The following is a 14,470-nucleotide window of genomic DNA, read 5'->3' as shown; positions in this document are numbered from 1 at the left end:
CTCCCCACCCCAAATCTACAGGACCCTGCTGGGGTGTTTGTAAGTTTCCCTGATGTGTTAGGGCCACCATGATCTTCTAGTTTCCCAGTCTTTGTGACCCAATATGTGCTCAGTACTCAGTCATGTCAAACTCTTTGCAACCCCATGGACTGTGGCCCGCCAGGCTCCTCTGTCCATAGGATTTCTCAGGCAAGAATACTGGAATGGGTTGCCATTTCCTTCTTCAGAGGATCTTCCTGACCCAGGGATTGAATCCCCGTCTCTTGAGTCTCCTGCATTGGCAGGCAGATTCTTTACTAGTCCCACCTGGGATCCAGTCTTTGTTTGGGGGGCAGTAATCATTGCCAGATTCCTCACAAAACCTTGTTTCCCTCAAGAGAAGAAGAAGGAGAGAGGCAGGTAATTAGAAATGTCATGTATATTGAAGAGGACCACACACACACACACACACACACACACTGACCACTGAACCATCTTGCCAAGGGAGCTCCAGTCTGTTCTGTGTTCTGGGACTCAATACAGTTGACACCGTTGCTTGGGTGGGTGTAGTCGGCAAGGACAATTTTTGCAGCTAATGCTGGAAGTGTGGCAATCAGGGAGCCGCCAGCTGTCTCACTTAAATTCTTAGCTCTCTCGCTCTCTTTTTTTAAAATCATTTTGCTTACATAATCCACCCCCTTTTTATTTTCTAATTCTCTCCTTGCAAAGCTGGCACCAGAGGGGAAGGGCTGGGGTGGAGGGGGTAGCAATTACACATCAGTTTGGGGAGCATTTACATTTTGCAATTACAATTTAAAAATAAGCCTCGTTAATGATCTCCACGTGTCAACGACAACCCCTAACTGACATACATTCTCTTGTGGGCTTGCCTGCCTGCCTCCTGCTGAAGTCAGAGGCTCCATGGGGGCGGAGGCGCCTGGGGAGACGTGGGGGAGCCGACAGCATCTGGGGGTGGGATCAAGGGCAATGAGGTGCCCTGGCGGTTGGAGGAGGGCAGGTATGGAGCTAAGCACTAAAAACCAAGGGTCCAGGCTTCCAGCTTCTCTTCTCCACTCGGTGTTCATGCTCCATCCCAGTGCACCTCCTTCCAGACATCTCAGAAGCAATGCAGGGCTCGGGGCTGGGAGAAAGGGAACCCCAACTCCTGTTCTCCTCCGAGGTGGGAATTTTCAGGGTCCTACTGGGCCAGTTGAGCCAGCCATTATGCCTGGGTGTTCATGGATTGGGCAGGGGGCCTGAGTCCATACACAGGATTCAGGAGGTGAGAAGGGTTAGTTTATCCCAGTTTGGGAAAGACACTCCTCCTAGCAATGAGTGACCACACATTGATTGATGCCCTCTGATTCCTTGAGCAGGGACTTTGGAACAAAGCAGCCCAGCTTCAGATTCCAGCTCTGTCATTTGCTGGCTGCGGGATTTGGGGCAAGTTACATGACTTAGGTTTTCTAACTATCACTGTCTTGATGGACTGGGACAACCGCATTTACCTTGCAGGGCTTGTGAGAGGATGAAATGCCGGAACTACTGTAGGGCACCTCATGCACATCTGGCACACGATGGATGCTCCCAGCCCTTCCCCAATGTGTCCCCTCCTGCCCAGATTGAAGCTGCTTCTTTCCAGCTTGTGTGGACACTAAGGAAGTGTATTCCTGTCTGATTTCCCCTGGTCTTCCCCAAAGTCAAGCCACCTTCTCCATGAGCAGCTCCTGAAGTGGACCCCAGCCCCACACACCACACCCCCCACCGTCTCCCTATGGGCTCCTCTGCAGGGCCCTGGCATCAGGCTGCTACTCCAGCTTCAGCATCTCTTGGCTTCTTTCCTGCCTCTGGTTGATAACAAGCCCAACTCCCCCTCTTCTGGGCACTAATTCAATACAGTGACCTTCCATCACGCCCCACGTATGTTCTTTATCTGTGAATGTGAAACGCGGATGGGAGCTCTGTGAGATGCCTTTTAGCCTCGGCATCTGTAATTCTCAGATTTCCCTTCCCGACTTGATTTCCCCCTGGCCAGTTACTTGTGCGTGAAGCTTTCATCTCCTGAGCGGCTTCATCCAGGTCCATCTTTGAACTTACTACTTGTAGTCAAGAACTTGCATTTGTGACTTGAAACATACATAAAACAGCTCTCCCCTAGCATAGAAAGAGATCTGCATCTTGCAGAATTCTGAGCGAGGGAGATGTTCCAGAAGCAGAAGCCGGTGGGGTAGAGCAGAGGCATGGAGAGGGGCTGCAGAGGTGGGGTTGCTTGAGGACACAGACTGTGTCTTATCGGTTTGGGTGTTTAATTGAACACAGTGAGATTTAAGTTTCAAATGCTGTTCTAAAAACTTGCTTTAAACTAGGCTATATAATGGAGAGTTTTCCAGGTCAAGATAAATCGATTCAGTCTATTGTTTTTGATTGCTGCATAGTATTCTAAAAAGCCTCCCTTCTTTCCCCCACCTCTGCCCACTAGTTCACCATCCAGTCAACCCCAAGAAACGGTTTCTGATTTAGCTGATTTTGTGGCCACTTATTGGGCTTCCCAGGTGGCTCCGTCATAAAGAATCTATCTGTAATGCAGGAGACACAGGTTCAATCCCTGGGTCGGGAAGATCCCCTAGAGGAAGAAATGGCAACCCACTCCGGTTATTCTTGCTTGGAGAATCCTGTGGACAGAGGAGCCTGGCGGGCTACAGTCATAGGGTCACAAAGAGTCACATAACTGAGCATGTACGCACATGGTTGCTTATTATGTCATACAATATGTGTCAATCTCTCTCTTTTTTAAGATATTTTATTTATTTATTTATTTGTTTGGCCTCTCTGGGCAGCATGGGAATCTTACTTCCCCGACCAGGGATTGAACACATGCCTCCTACAGTGGAAACTTGGAGTCTTATCCACTGGACCACCAGGACATTTCCTCAGTCCCTCTTGTTAATGCATGTGTTTATTTATGAACGATCTGCTGTGGAAGTTGGGGAAACGAGCACACATTCTTCTCCTTCCAATTTATATTAGTTTGATCAAACTATATTTGCTATCTATTTTTAGTTGATAGTATTATATATAATACGGAATATATATATTACAGAGTGCACAGTGTTATACTATTTAGTATAGTTTATGTGCTAACTTTATAAGATTTAGAAGATTTTTATTCTGTTAAATAACTGTGGTTACCTCCGCATGTTGACTATAGGTTGGTAGTGAAGTGAAAGTCGCTCAGTCGTGTCCGACTCTTTGTGACCCTATGGACTATACAGTCCATGGAATTCTCCAGGACAGAATACTGGAGTGGGTAGCCTTTCCCTTCTCCAGGGGATCTTCCCAACTCAGAGAGCGAACCCAGGTCTCCTGCATTGTGGGCGGATTCTTTACAAGCTGAGCCACAAGGGAAGCCCAAGAATATTGGAGTGGGTAACCATTCCCTTCTCCAGGGGATCTTCCCGACCCAGGAATAGAACCAGGGTCTCCTGCAGTGCAGGCAGATTCTTTATCAACTGAGCTATCAGGGAAGCCCCAAAGTGAAAGTGAAAGTTACTCAGTCTTGTCGTCTCTTTGCGACCCCATAGACTATACAGTCCATTGAATTTTCCAGGCCTTGTCTATAGGTTGATAACAAGGTGGAAATGTTATTCAGCCACAGGACTTACTCTTGGGATTTGACCCCAGGAAAAGGAATGGAACACTGACCTCACCACCCGGCTACTGCCTAGAGTCTCCTGAGCCCCAGGGTTGATGCCCACCCCTCCGTCCTTCCAGCTGCCTTCCTCCCGTTGGGCTGCAGCTCTGTTTTGTTTTCCATTGTCTTCTTCCTCCAGCCTCCTTGTTTTTTGAATTATCACCTCTAGTTATTTTTATATTGATGGGAGGGGAGTAAATTGAGTCCTCATGTACCCAAAACAGACTTGATCTTCTCTTTGAACCTGACTGACAGAACTCAGAGCAAGTCCCACGTTCCACAGCATTTTCTCGTAGGTCCTGAAGGTGCTGCTTCACTCTCTTATTTCCAGTCTGGCAGTGAGAATCCACTTTTAGATTTCTTTTCTTTTTAAAGTTCTGAATTTCTACCACTGTGTGCTGAGGCTTGAGATTTGGTTTGCTCCTTTTTTATTTCTCTTACTCAGCCCTCGGGATCCCTTGAAATCTGAAGTCGTCTATCTTGCTTCATCTCGTATCTTTATTTATTCCACTCGTCCCTGTTTTCTCCTTCTGGGACGTCCAAGGCCTTTTGCAGAGCCTGGCACATGGCAGGTGCTCAGTAAATGACTGTTGGTTTCCGGGTAGGAGCCCCACTCAACTTGGCTGTGGCCTCGGACGGGATTTTCTCCTCTGTACCTCTCCTCTAGGCAGCACTCAGACCCACCACGGCTCTGCCAGCCCTCCGGCAAACTGCTCTGAACAGACTTCTTTGGAGCCTTGCATCCAACGCTGCTTCTGGGCTTGAGGAAGAAGCTAAGAGTAAGGAGTGAGGACAACGGTCAGCTCAAGCCAGGGCAGCCATAGTGGCCAGCCCCCAGTGACAGACACATCTCTGAAACCTCAGATCTCATCAGCATCCCCTGAACATTGATCCTGTTGGGGACCGCTCTCCTTGACCTTCCTGATCATTCTTACATGGGCCTCCTCTCTTCATCTCCCTCTGCCCACCCTGCCCCCTACTCCCCAGACTATCTCAGCTCATATGCATACACTGCTCCTGTTCGTGAAATAATCCCTGACCACAGCAAGGGCCTCATTAGGTGAGATCCTTTTTTACACTTTTATGAATCCCAGAACAAAGAAACAACAGACTTCTCTTCCCAGGGCTGCAGAGCAGATGCTCTAACCTGAGACAGCCAGGCCCTAAAAAGGAGATCAGAGAGGCTTGTGGATAGCAGGGATCTTGCCCAGCCTGAGGCGATCTGTGCCCTTGGGGAGGCATTGTGGCTGAGAATTCCCACTTTTTCCTCCTCCCTTCCCCACAGATGGGCTCTGGGAGCAGACACCTCACACTCCTCTCTCCTGCCCTGCCCAGGCCACTCTGCTCTGGATAGAATCTCTACACTGGGAGTTGACATGCTTCACTCCTTCTCCCTGAACGGGCCAGACCCTGGAACACCCAGATCAACAAGCGCTCAGATCCCAAAAGATCATTCTCTGTTCTAATCGAAGTATCCTAATTGGTCCCCCAGGTCCAGAGTCCACTGTGTGAATTTGTCTCCACGTCCCCGCCTCCCCGCCCTGAACTTGCCCTCCATGGGGTCTGTCTTAACTGGCACAAGTAGAAGCACTTGAACTTCGAGTCCACAAAGTTTCTCTAATGAAGGCAGGATTTCTTTCCACCGAGACCACAATGATAGGAAATGAGTCGTCCCTGCAAAGGGCAGCATTTGAGGCAAGTTATAATTTTCGGACAAGTGGCTAGCATTCAAAGACACCCGCTGCTAATATGGAACACTTCTTGGTTGAGTGCGGTAGAAAGGGCCAGCATATGACTCAAGTTTTCCCTGTTAGAAACCCGAGAACTACTGACCCCTTTTCAAAGCTGGAGGTTGAAGTGATGGAGCTTGGCAGGGGCCAGGGGGACGCAGAACAGAGCTCTAGCCCCCTGCACTTTTGTTTAATTGCTTCCTGCTTTGGAGGCTATGGGTAATAATCCCGTTGCTGGCCAGCAAAGATGTCTTTACTGGTCACCCCTTCAGAAGCTGCCTGAAACCTCTCTGGGCTGAGAGGAGAAGGAGGCAGTTCTGAAAGGAAGGTTTGCGGGGAAGGGGCTTTTGCAAGGGGATAAAGTTAGGACTCAGGGAGCTATGTCAAGGGATGCTCCCTGAGCATGGGGTGCCCCTAACCTGAATAAAAGCCAGTCCTGTTTCATCAGACAGGCTTTCCGCAGATAGAGCCAGGTGCCTCTTAGCCTGTGAGTCACGGCATATTTCCCTCCAGAACAGGGACTTCTTTGCAGCTGTGGGTGGTCCTTGGAAAACCATGGGTGGGGCGGAGAAAGAAGGCCAAGCAGAGAGACTTCACAGGGAGCAAGTAGACTTCAGACCCCCTCCCTCCCCACTCCGCCCGGGCCGCAGCCCAGAAGGGAGACATTGCCAGCATCCCCGCCGACATGAGTCGGATCCCGGCCCCGAGCTGCCTGCATGGTGAGGGGTCAGGGGGCAGGCAGCCCCTGGCCCCGCCTGGCACCAGTTCCCAGGGTTCTGAGCCCACGGCTGAGACACGTGATCGCCTGTTACGTGCCGTCTTCAACCATGTATTCCATCATTTCATAGTCGTTCTCAAATCTTGTTCTTTCCCTTCATAATTGAACCCACAGTCCAGTGAGTCCCCGACGGAGGCTCAGACCTGCCTCTCTCAGCGCTCATGGAAGCATCTCTGTCTTGGTTGCATCGTGTTTGTGAGGCCCCGACTTCTCATGGGTGTTAGCAGCATTTTGTTTCCCGTCTTCCACTCATTTTTATACAATAATAAGAGCAAATGCAATACAGATTTTAAATGAATTTGCACACACCCTGCTGTCCAGAGAAGACAGGACTGACAGAGATGAACAGTTGCTGTTTAAGAGGCCTCACCATCCACAGGCATAAAGTATGTGCCCGTTAGTGAGGTGCAAAAGCTCAAATTTGGCAGACGGGTGACATTTAGGTGTGTTGCTACAATGTGACCCTTTGACCTTCAGGGCATGTGGAAGTTAGGGACCACCTGTGTTGGGTGTCCTGACTCCAGATGGTAGCTTCTGCACAGTCAGCTTTGTCTTTCTCCTGTTCCATTTCCAGGGCTCCGCTGGTGTTCCCCGCCTCCACCCCAGACTTCTAGGTTAAACGTCCAGACTCTGAAATCAGGCCTTGTGTCACATTTGAGAACTCTCTCCACCACTCCAAACCTCAGTGTTCACATCCTTGAAAGGGGACAACTATCACAGCTATACCTTACGGTTGCTGGGAACAATAAATAGGGTTCTCTGTGACAGTGGCTTAGCATAATGCCTGGTGCATGGCAAGGGCTCAGTGAGTTGAAGTTGTTAATAATTCTGGATTATCATCTCACTCCAGGGCAAAACTGGCTCCAGGGAAACAAACTTATTCTCACTAAGGTGTAAATGACTGCTGGGACTTAAAGATTTATCCTTTCTTCAAGTCCTAGTATCTAATATCCTTAGATTTATTGGTCTGTTTGGCATTTCAACAATAAACCAAAGGAAGTTTTATGTCTATCCAGGCTCTGTAAGGAGGTTGTTATTATTGTTTAGTCACTCAGTCGTATCCAATTCTTTTTCAACCCCATGAACTGTAGCCCACCAGGCTTCTCTGTCCTTGGGATTTCCCAGGCAGGAATTCTGGAGTTGTTGCCATTCTCTTCTCCAAGGGATATCTTCCTGACCCAGGGATCGAACCTGTATCTCCTGCATTGGCAGGCGTATTCTTTACCACTAAGCCACCTGGGAAGCCCTCCATAAGGAGGTAGACCTTGTAAAATCACATTGCACAGACCTTTTTCCCCAGAAGGAAAAGGAAGGCAAGGCCATGATCTTGTCTGCTGGGAACATAGAGGTCAATGGGCGAGATGAGACCCAAGTGGGAAGCAGGCTTTCCAGGACATAGAAACACACGTAGCGCTAAATCCTGCTGCATGCCCTCCCTCTGCCTGACGGCAGGGCTCCAGCTGAGAGGATGGTCCTGGAGTAGAAAGTGAAGAAAGGCTTCGTGGAAGAGAAGGCTTTGAGCAAAGTTTTGATGCAGGCAGAGGTGTGGTCGTGTAACACAGAGGACCTTGCCAGCAGAGAAGCACCGCAGAGGCACCATTTCTCAGGAGGTAGATGGGGCTTGTCTGATAGCTGGGGCTTGGATGCTGAAACCCAGGGGTGACTGCCCGGCATCACCCCCTTTCACATGGAAGATGCCATCCTCCCTTCCCTTACCCCCCAGGGCTGCCTTTCTGACAGATCAGGAACACAGAGCCAGTGTACCTGCTCTACTTCCAAACAGCTGTGAGGACCAAGGCACCCGGCTGGTGCCCTTTCCTCCCACAAGCTGACCACATTGCTGTGGACTCTACGGGGTCCCCCTGTCTTTTCTCATGGGCTCACCGAGGGCCCAGAGTGAGGACAGCTATGGGCTGAGTCAGGAAGTGTCGGGGATGAGTGGCTTTTCAATGATAAACTGAGCCCAAAGGACTACTTGCTTTCATAGCCCTGATTCTTGACCCCTTTTTTTTCCCCTCTGGAGGCAGTTTTTAAAAATGAAATCAGATATTATCCAGCCAGATAATGTGGTGCAGTCCTTCTCAGAGAGAAAGGTGGCCTGGCTGACCCTCTTAGCATCCTCTGCTTCCAGGAGAATCTGAGAGCGTCTCAGGTGCCATACCCGATAGGTGCCTGGGTCCCTTAGTTCTGGGAACTCCCCTAACCAGACCTCTCCCTGCACCTCCATCCCAGCCCCTCACTTCTATTCTTCTTCCTGGCTCCCAGGGAGGGCCGGCCTCCCGGGTGACTGCCTCTGAGAAGGCAGTTGACTGATAGGAGGAAGCAGGCAGGTAGGACAGCAGAAACGCTCCTTCCATCTGGGGTCCCCAGCGTCTGAGCTGTTTGTCTGTCTCTGCTGAGTCGCAAGCCTCAGGGGCCCAGCCCGTGTTGTTTTCTCAGCTCAGTTCCTGAGCAGTGGCTGCTGTCAGCTCTCAACAAATAATAATAAACCTGGGATTCGGGTTTGTCGAGGGGGATTTCAGTCCCTGGGTTCATTTTTAGATTTGTTTCTCTCTGTGTATGTGTGCAGACCAGGAGCACATGATGGGGTCCCGGGGGAGCTGGCCGGGGCTCCCAGCTGCCCTGGCAATCCACCCTGGCTGCTCCCATGGAAGAGCTGCAGGGCCCTCCTCTGCCCCAGACCCCTAGGACTGCCTGCACGTTTGAGAGAGAAGAAAAATAATTGAATGAAAGGCCTCAAGCTCTCTCCTGTCTCCGTTCCTCCCCACCTCTCCCACTCATGCTGTTTGGATAGAGATGAAGAGGGCTGGAGATGAAAAAGAGAGGGCGGACTCCCATCTCTAGGCTCCAGAGTTGCCCAAGGGATGGGCGGGACCCTGGTTACGGGCCTGGGGAGAGGCTTCGTGCCTGGAACCAGCGATGGCCTCCTCCAACCCCCTTTCCTGGGATGCAGAGACAGGGCAGAAGAGAAAGAGAAACTATGTTCTAAGTCAAGTATCACTGGCAAAAGCAGGACCCAGCTGTGGGTGAAATTTAGGACCAGACCAATGGGGCCTCTGGGGCAGAGCAGCACTTGCTTGAAGGCAGATTGGAGATGACCCTTGGAGGTCATTGCTGCCAACCCCCTGCCTTCCAGCAGGAGAAAGTACATACCACTTCTCTGTAAGAAGAATGCAGGGCTGTGCTTACCCTTATAGCTAGCATGCTCCCCCCTCCCCTGCCACCCCCTTTCTGCTTTTTTGTTTTATTTTGTTAAAGGAACCAAAGGGGGGAAAAATCACCAAGTTGTAAAGTGCTTAAAGAGGAGATGAGAATCTTCATCAAAATGCTAAAAGCTGGAGGGGGAGAGTAATGTGAAGACTCTCGCCTGCTATTTATGGGATTGATTCTCAGATCAAGAAGAAGCAAGCAGTTGGATGAAAGGAATTATTGTTAAGCTCCTCGGTAGGAAGATCTAATGGACAATTGCCGCTATCAGGGGGAATTAAATTGCTGTTTCAGTTTGTAAAATATATCAGCGGCTTTTTGAAGCCAGAAAAGGTGTGACAGCCAAGGCAGGGAGGAAAACGGGGGACTGTCACTTCCTGGTCCCTGTGTGCGAAGAAGGAGCAGACAGGAGAGATGCTGGGGCCACAGTAAAGGCTGCTCTCCTAAATCTGACCCGGGTCCATTTTTTTTTGAAACCAAGTTGAACAGTAAAAGGGAACCGGGTACATAAAGGAAAGAAAGCTACAGCCCTGACTCTGGGTGCTGAGGTGCCAGGAGCCCCCGTGAGTCAGAGGCAGTGGGGCAGGATGGGTCTCCTCCCCTGGAAAGCCGATCAGGGGTGAGGAGAGCCACTGACCTGGGTCAGAGATTCCCAGCATCCCTGCAACACCCAGGGAATGTCACAAGCCCCGCCAACACCCCCCTTACCCCAGCACACACACACTACACTGTGGGCACAGAGGAGTCCAGAGTGGATTATAAGCCCCTTCCTCCCAGAACTGGGTCTCGCAGCAAGCTGTAGCCCATCCCCAGACTGGGGTCCGTGAGCACAGAAATGACTCCTAGACCCGGCCCCAGAGGAGACATATTGTTATTCCAGCACAAAGAATGAAATGGCCTTGGAGTGGGGAGAGGGGAGGAGGGGGAGGCTCCTGGAGGGAGGACCACAGGCCACGGAGAGGACCTCGCTGCTGGGACGGTCCACAGATGGTTCCAGCCTCTTCCAGAGACCAAAGGGAGGTTACGGGCTGAAGGAGGAGAGAGAGGTAGAGAGAGGGAGATTCCCCATCTCCCAAGGAGTCTGAAACTGGCCAGGCTGGTCAAACTCAGGCTGGACCCACTGGCTCCTCTGTTCCTTGGAAACCAGCACCGTCACAAGAAGTCATGACCTGGCTCCACCTCCCAAGTGGGCTGCCCAGAGAGGTGGCGAAAGGCAGTCAGAGCAGAGGGCTGTGGGTGACCATGAGGGCCGGAGCTGCCTGCTGTCTTGGCTGTCACCTTTGCTGTAGAGAATCATTCCCCACTGAGAGTTCCAAGCAGGAACCAGAGGGGTGCCAGGGAGGTCGCCCTTCTGGCTGAGACGTTCTGCCAGGACTTGAGCTCTGTGCTGGGAGCAGTGACCCCCCTGGGACCCCGGTGATGGGGGAGGTGTGACCTCTCGGCCAGCCTTCAGCTCAGTGAGTGAGCCTGGGGAGTCTGATCCTGAATGTGAATCCTAATACTTCCTCCAGTGCAGACTCGATTACTCTTCTGGCTCCCATGCTGATCCTGGCCTCATTACATTGAGAGGATTCTATCTGCCCCTAGGACCCTAAAGTCAGAAAGATGGGGGGGAGTGGGGAACACCAGTCACTAGGCCACAGCATTCCTGTCACCCCAGGCCCTGAGGTTCCGCCTGGCTCCCTAGCACCTGGGTTGAACGGCAAGCCCAGATCCAGCGCTTGCTGTGCTGGTCGGGGCGGGGGGCGGGGGGCGGGGGGGGGCGGGGACGGGGCGGGGGGCGGGCTCTTGGGGGCTGGCCCTTTCCCTTTATTCTACAAGGACCCTTCACCTCTCTGAAACACCTCCATCAGACCTGCTTACACTTTGAAGCTTCCCACCCATGGGTGTGTCCTCTCTCTCACCTCCATCCTTCCTACCATCTATCTCCACACTGGCCTAAGCCTTGTCACCCCGGTGCTGACTCCAAGCACCAAGGATCCGGGACCATCCAGTTCCTCTAGGCACTCAGCTTTCCACTTGCGGTTTCTAACCCTTACTGGGTTTTGCGAAAGAGACCTGGTGTGTGTGTGTGTGTGTGTGTGTGTGTGTGTGTGTGTGTGTTTGTCTGAGTGTGTGTGTGCACGCGCATGCTTGCGTTTCTTTAGATAAATCCACAGAGTCACATGAAATCAGTGACAGGTTGACACCGTTATTTCAAGATTCATCGCTCCGAGTTGCCAGCATAGGAGACGTAGCCAACTCCTTCCCACCACCAACACATTTTTTTTCCCCAGGCATAATTTATAGCAGCGGGGTGAATTTGTTTCCAAAAGATGAATATCACACTATCAGCAACAGCTGCCTCTCATTTTTATTTGTTTTTAAATTTGACTCAAAGTCCAATTCTCTATACACATCCGAAGCTGTAAATCCTAAACCGACTGATTACATGATTTAGTAAACAGGTTATATTATATAATGCAATTAAAGTGGGGCTCCGCGGCGCCACCTACAGGCTGCTTCTGGGAAGGGAGCTGGGCCGGAGACTCCCTTTTGGACCAGGCTCTCCGCGGAAGGAAAATAAAGGGAACTGCCTACGGTTGAGCCAGCCAGGTTACTAATGCAGCCTTTCGGGCCCTCCTGCTGAGTTCACTGTGTTATTTCAGCCTCCTGCAAATCTGTCTAGACGTCAGAACCCTGGCCTGGGCAGCTGCTCAGAGGGGCGGGCCTGGGGTTGGGGGAGGGGGCGGGAGCCACCTGGGGCCCCTGGGCTGGGGGCGTGGAGGAGGCTTCCTGCCTCTCTTGGACTCCGGGGGCCCCCTTGCTTCACTCTCAAATGAGGGAGGCTTTAGAATGAAGCTACCAGCTTCAACTGTTTCCATTCTATTCAGCAGAGCTTGTGTGGTGTGCTAACCCTGGGCAGAGGCTTTGGGAATATTCTAGTGAATTCCCTCGTTTTGCAGATCAAGAGGGAAAGGGACTCCTACAGTCACAGAGAGGTGGCAGAGCTGGGTGTGGAACCCAGCCTTTTCTGACCCTAAGCTCAGCCTCCATATGATCACTGGGGATTTACAGATGAGGAAATGGAGGCCCAGACTGCCACAGCCTCTTGTAGGAGCAGGGAAAGGAAAATGATACTACCAGTGTGGGGGGGACAGAAGAGGAGGGCTCCTGGGCCAGGGGGCACCTCAGTGCTGCCTCTTTGATGCCCTTTTGTGGAGCGAGAGAAGGAGGGAGGGAAGATGGGAACAGGGAGGCAGGGAGGGTGATGGGCGGTGGGGGTGGGGAGGAAAGGGGGGAGGTGGGAGGAAAGGGGGCAGGCCCAGGACCAGAGCTGCCTCCCACCCCTCCCCACCCCTCTTCAGGCCCTGGGCTCTCAAGGATCCTAGCATCTCCAAAGAGGTTCTGTAAGAGAGGGCAATATTACTGAAAAGCTCTCCAAAAGAGGAGACTTACTTCCCAAGGCTAATACAGAACCCTTCCCTGGTCCAGGGGGTTTAGGGGAAGGGAGGGAAGAAGGGTAGGTGTCCCAGAGGGTGGAAACATCTCCCCAGCCTGTCTTGTGCCAGCCACCTACCCAGCCTCCAGTGGAGCGGGGGGGGGGGGGGGGGGGCCCCACAGTGGGGAGCCACAGGGAAGCTGGTCCCTTTGTCCCCTCTCCCACCTCAGGCCTTCCAGGGGAGGGTCAGCCGGGGTCAGGGAGCTTGCTCCTGATGCTGTGGGGTCGGCTGGCCGGAGAGTTCCCAATTAGACTTAGTTTCTCATCCTTAAGGCCCTGAGCCCCCAACCCAGGCACCCCAACCCAATTACTGCTGGGCAGCGTTAACCCCTTGGTGCCCCGGGCCGTTAATAGAATGTTAATTGGTCTAATGGGTTTCTTGTCAACAAGTCCTAATGAGCTCCTTCCTAACAAGCTTGGGTCTTTTTTCTCAATCTGTTTGTCAACAAGCTGGAGTTTGGGCTCCAGTCGAGCCTCACTTTGTGGGGCTGGGGAGCTGGAGCTGAGGAGGCAGAGGGAGTGAGTGCTCCCGGGCTGCTCCTCCCTAATTCCTAAGGGGTGGCCTTCACATCCCTCAGCCACCCCCAACCTGTGCGCACATCCTCTCTCGGCCCCTGAGCTCTGTAAAATGGCAGTTTTAGCTCCTTCGGATGATAATATCAGTGACAAATGATTTCTTCTGGATATCACTGTGGGGTTGAGTGTTGCATTAGGGTTTGTTTGTTTTTTTTTCCTTCCCAGCTTCCCCTTAATAAAGGTGCTCAGCGTTGAAAACAGTCCTGTGACCTGGGATATTTCTCAGTGGTAAACTGTTCCTCGTGTGTCCTCCATTTGCAGTCTTGGCTGTGTCCCTCCAGAGCCCTGGTGTCCGGTGACAGAGGGCTGGGGCCTCTGGACAGGGTGGAGCAGCCTCCCAGCCGTCGGCCACAAACAAATACTCCGAGGCCCCCGCGCCCTCCAGCCTCCCAAAGCGCCAGAAAGGCAGGGTTCCCCAAAGGGCCTGGCGCCCAGTGATGGCTCAAGGAGTTCCCCCACACCCCTGCTGTGGAGCCTCGGCCAAGAGAAGTCAGACCCCCACATTCCTCTCCGGGATGCTCCCTCGTGGACCCTCTGCACCCCAAGCCCAGCTGGTGGGAAGAAGGGGCACCTGTGCGGGTGAAGAAAAGCAATAGCTTCCGGATGTGGTGGTGGGCTCCCGGTCCCCCCGGAGTCAGGTTACCAGAGGCTCTGTGCTTGAGCACGTAGGGAAGGAAACTTAAGCCCGTGATGAAAAGGCCTCCTGTTTTTTGCAGGAGAAGCCCCCAGAGGGCAGTAGGGCAGTGGCCTAGTGGCCTGTGGTGACCCCAGAGAGGAGGAGAGGAGGGGCAGAGGCCATCTGGGTCCTCAGAAAATTGTTCCCGTGGCCTCTAGACCCTGCTCCACAGCCCAGCAGGCTCCAGATGGAAAAATCTCCTGTCAGCCTGGATAGTGCTGGTTTCTGGGTGCAGACTACTCTTGTGTGTATGTGTGTGTGTGTGTGTGTGTGAGTCGCTCAGCTATGTCCGACTCTGTGCAATCCCATCAACTGTAGCTCGCCAGACTCCTCTGTCTATGGAATTCTCCAG

At 52.2% G+C, this 14,470-nt stretch overlaps 1 protein-coding gene across 8 annotated transcripts in view; it reads left to right on the top strand.

The window, feature by feature from the left end:
• PKNOX2 (PBX/knotted 1 homeobox 2) overlaps positions 1–14,470 on the top strand; it is a 298,210-nt gene that overhangs the window by 194,796 nt on the left and 88,944 nt on the right. The window lies entirely within an intron of this gene.

This window comes from Bos grunniens, chromosome 29 (assembly GCF_055505025.1).
Source record: "Bos grunniens cultivar Pamir isolate PY7600 chromosome 29, Bosgru_T2T1.0, whole genome shotgun sequence".
Taxonomy (NCBI): Eukaryota; Metazoa; Chordata; class Mammalia; order Artiodactyla; family Bovidae; genus Bos; species Bos grunniens.
This window is presented reverse-complemented; position numbering and strand designations above follow the sequence as displayed.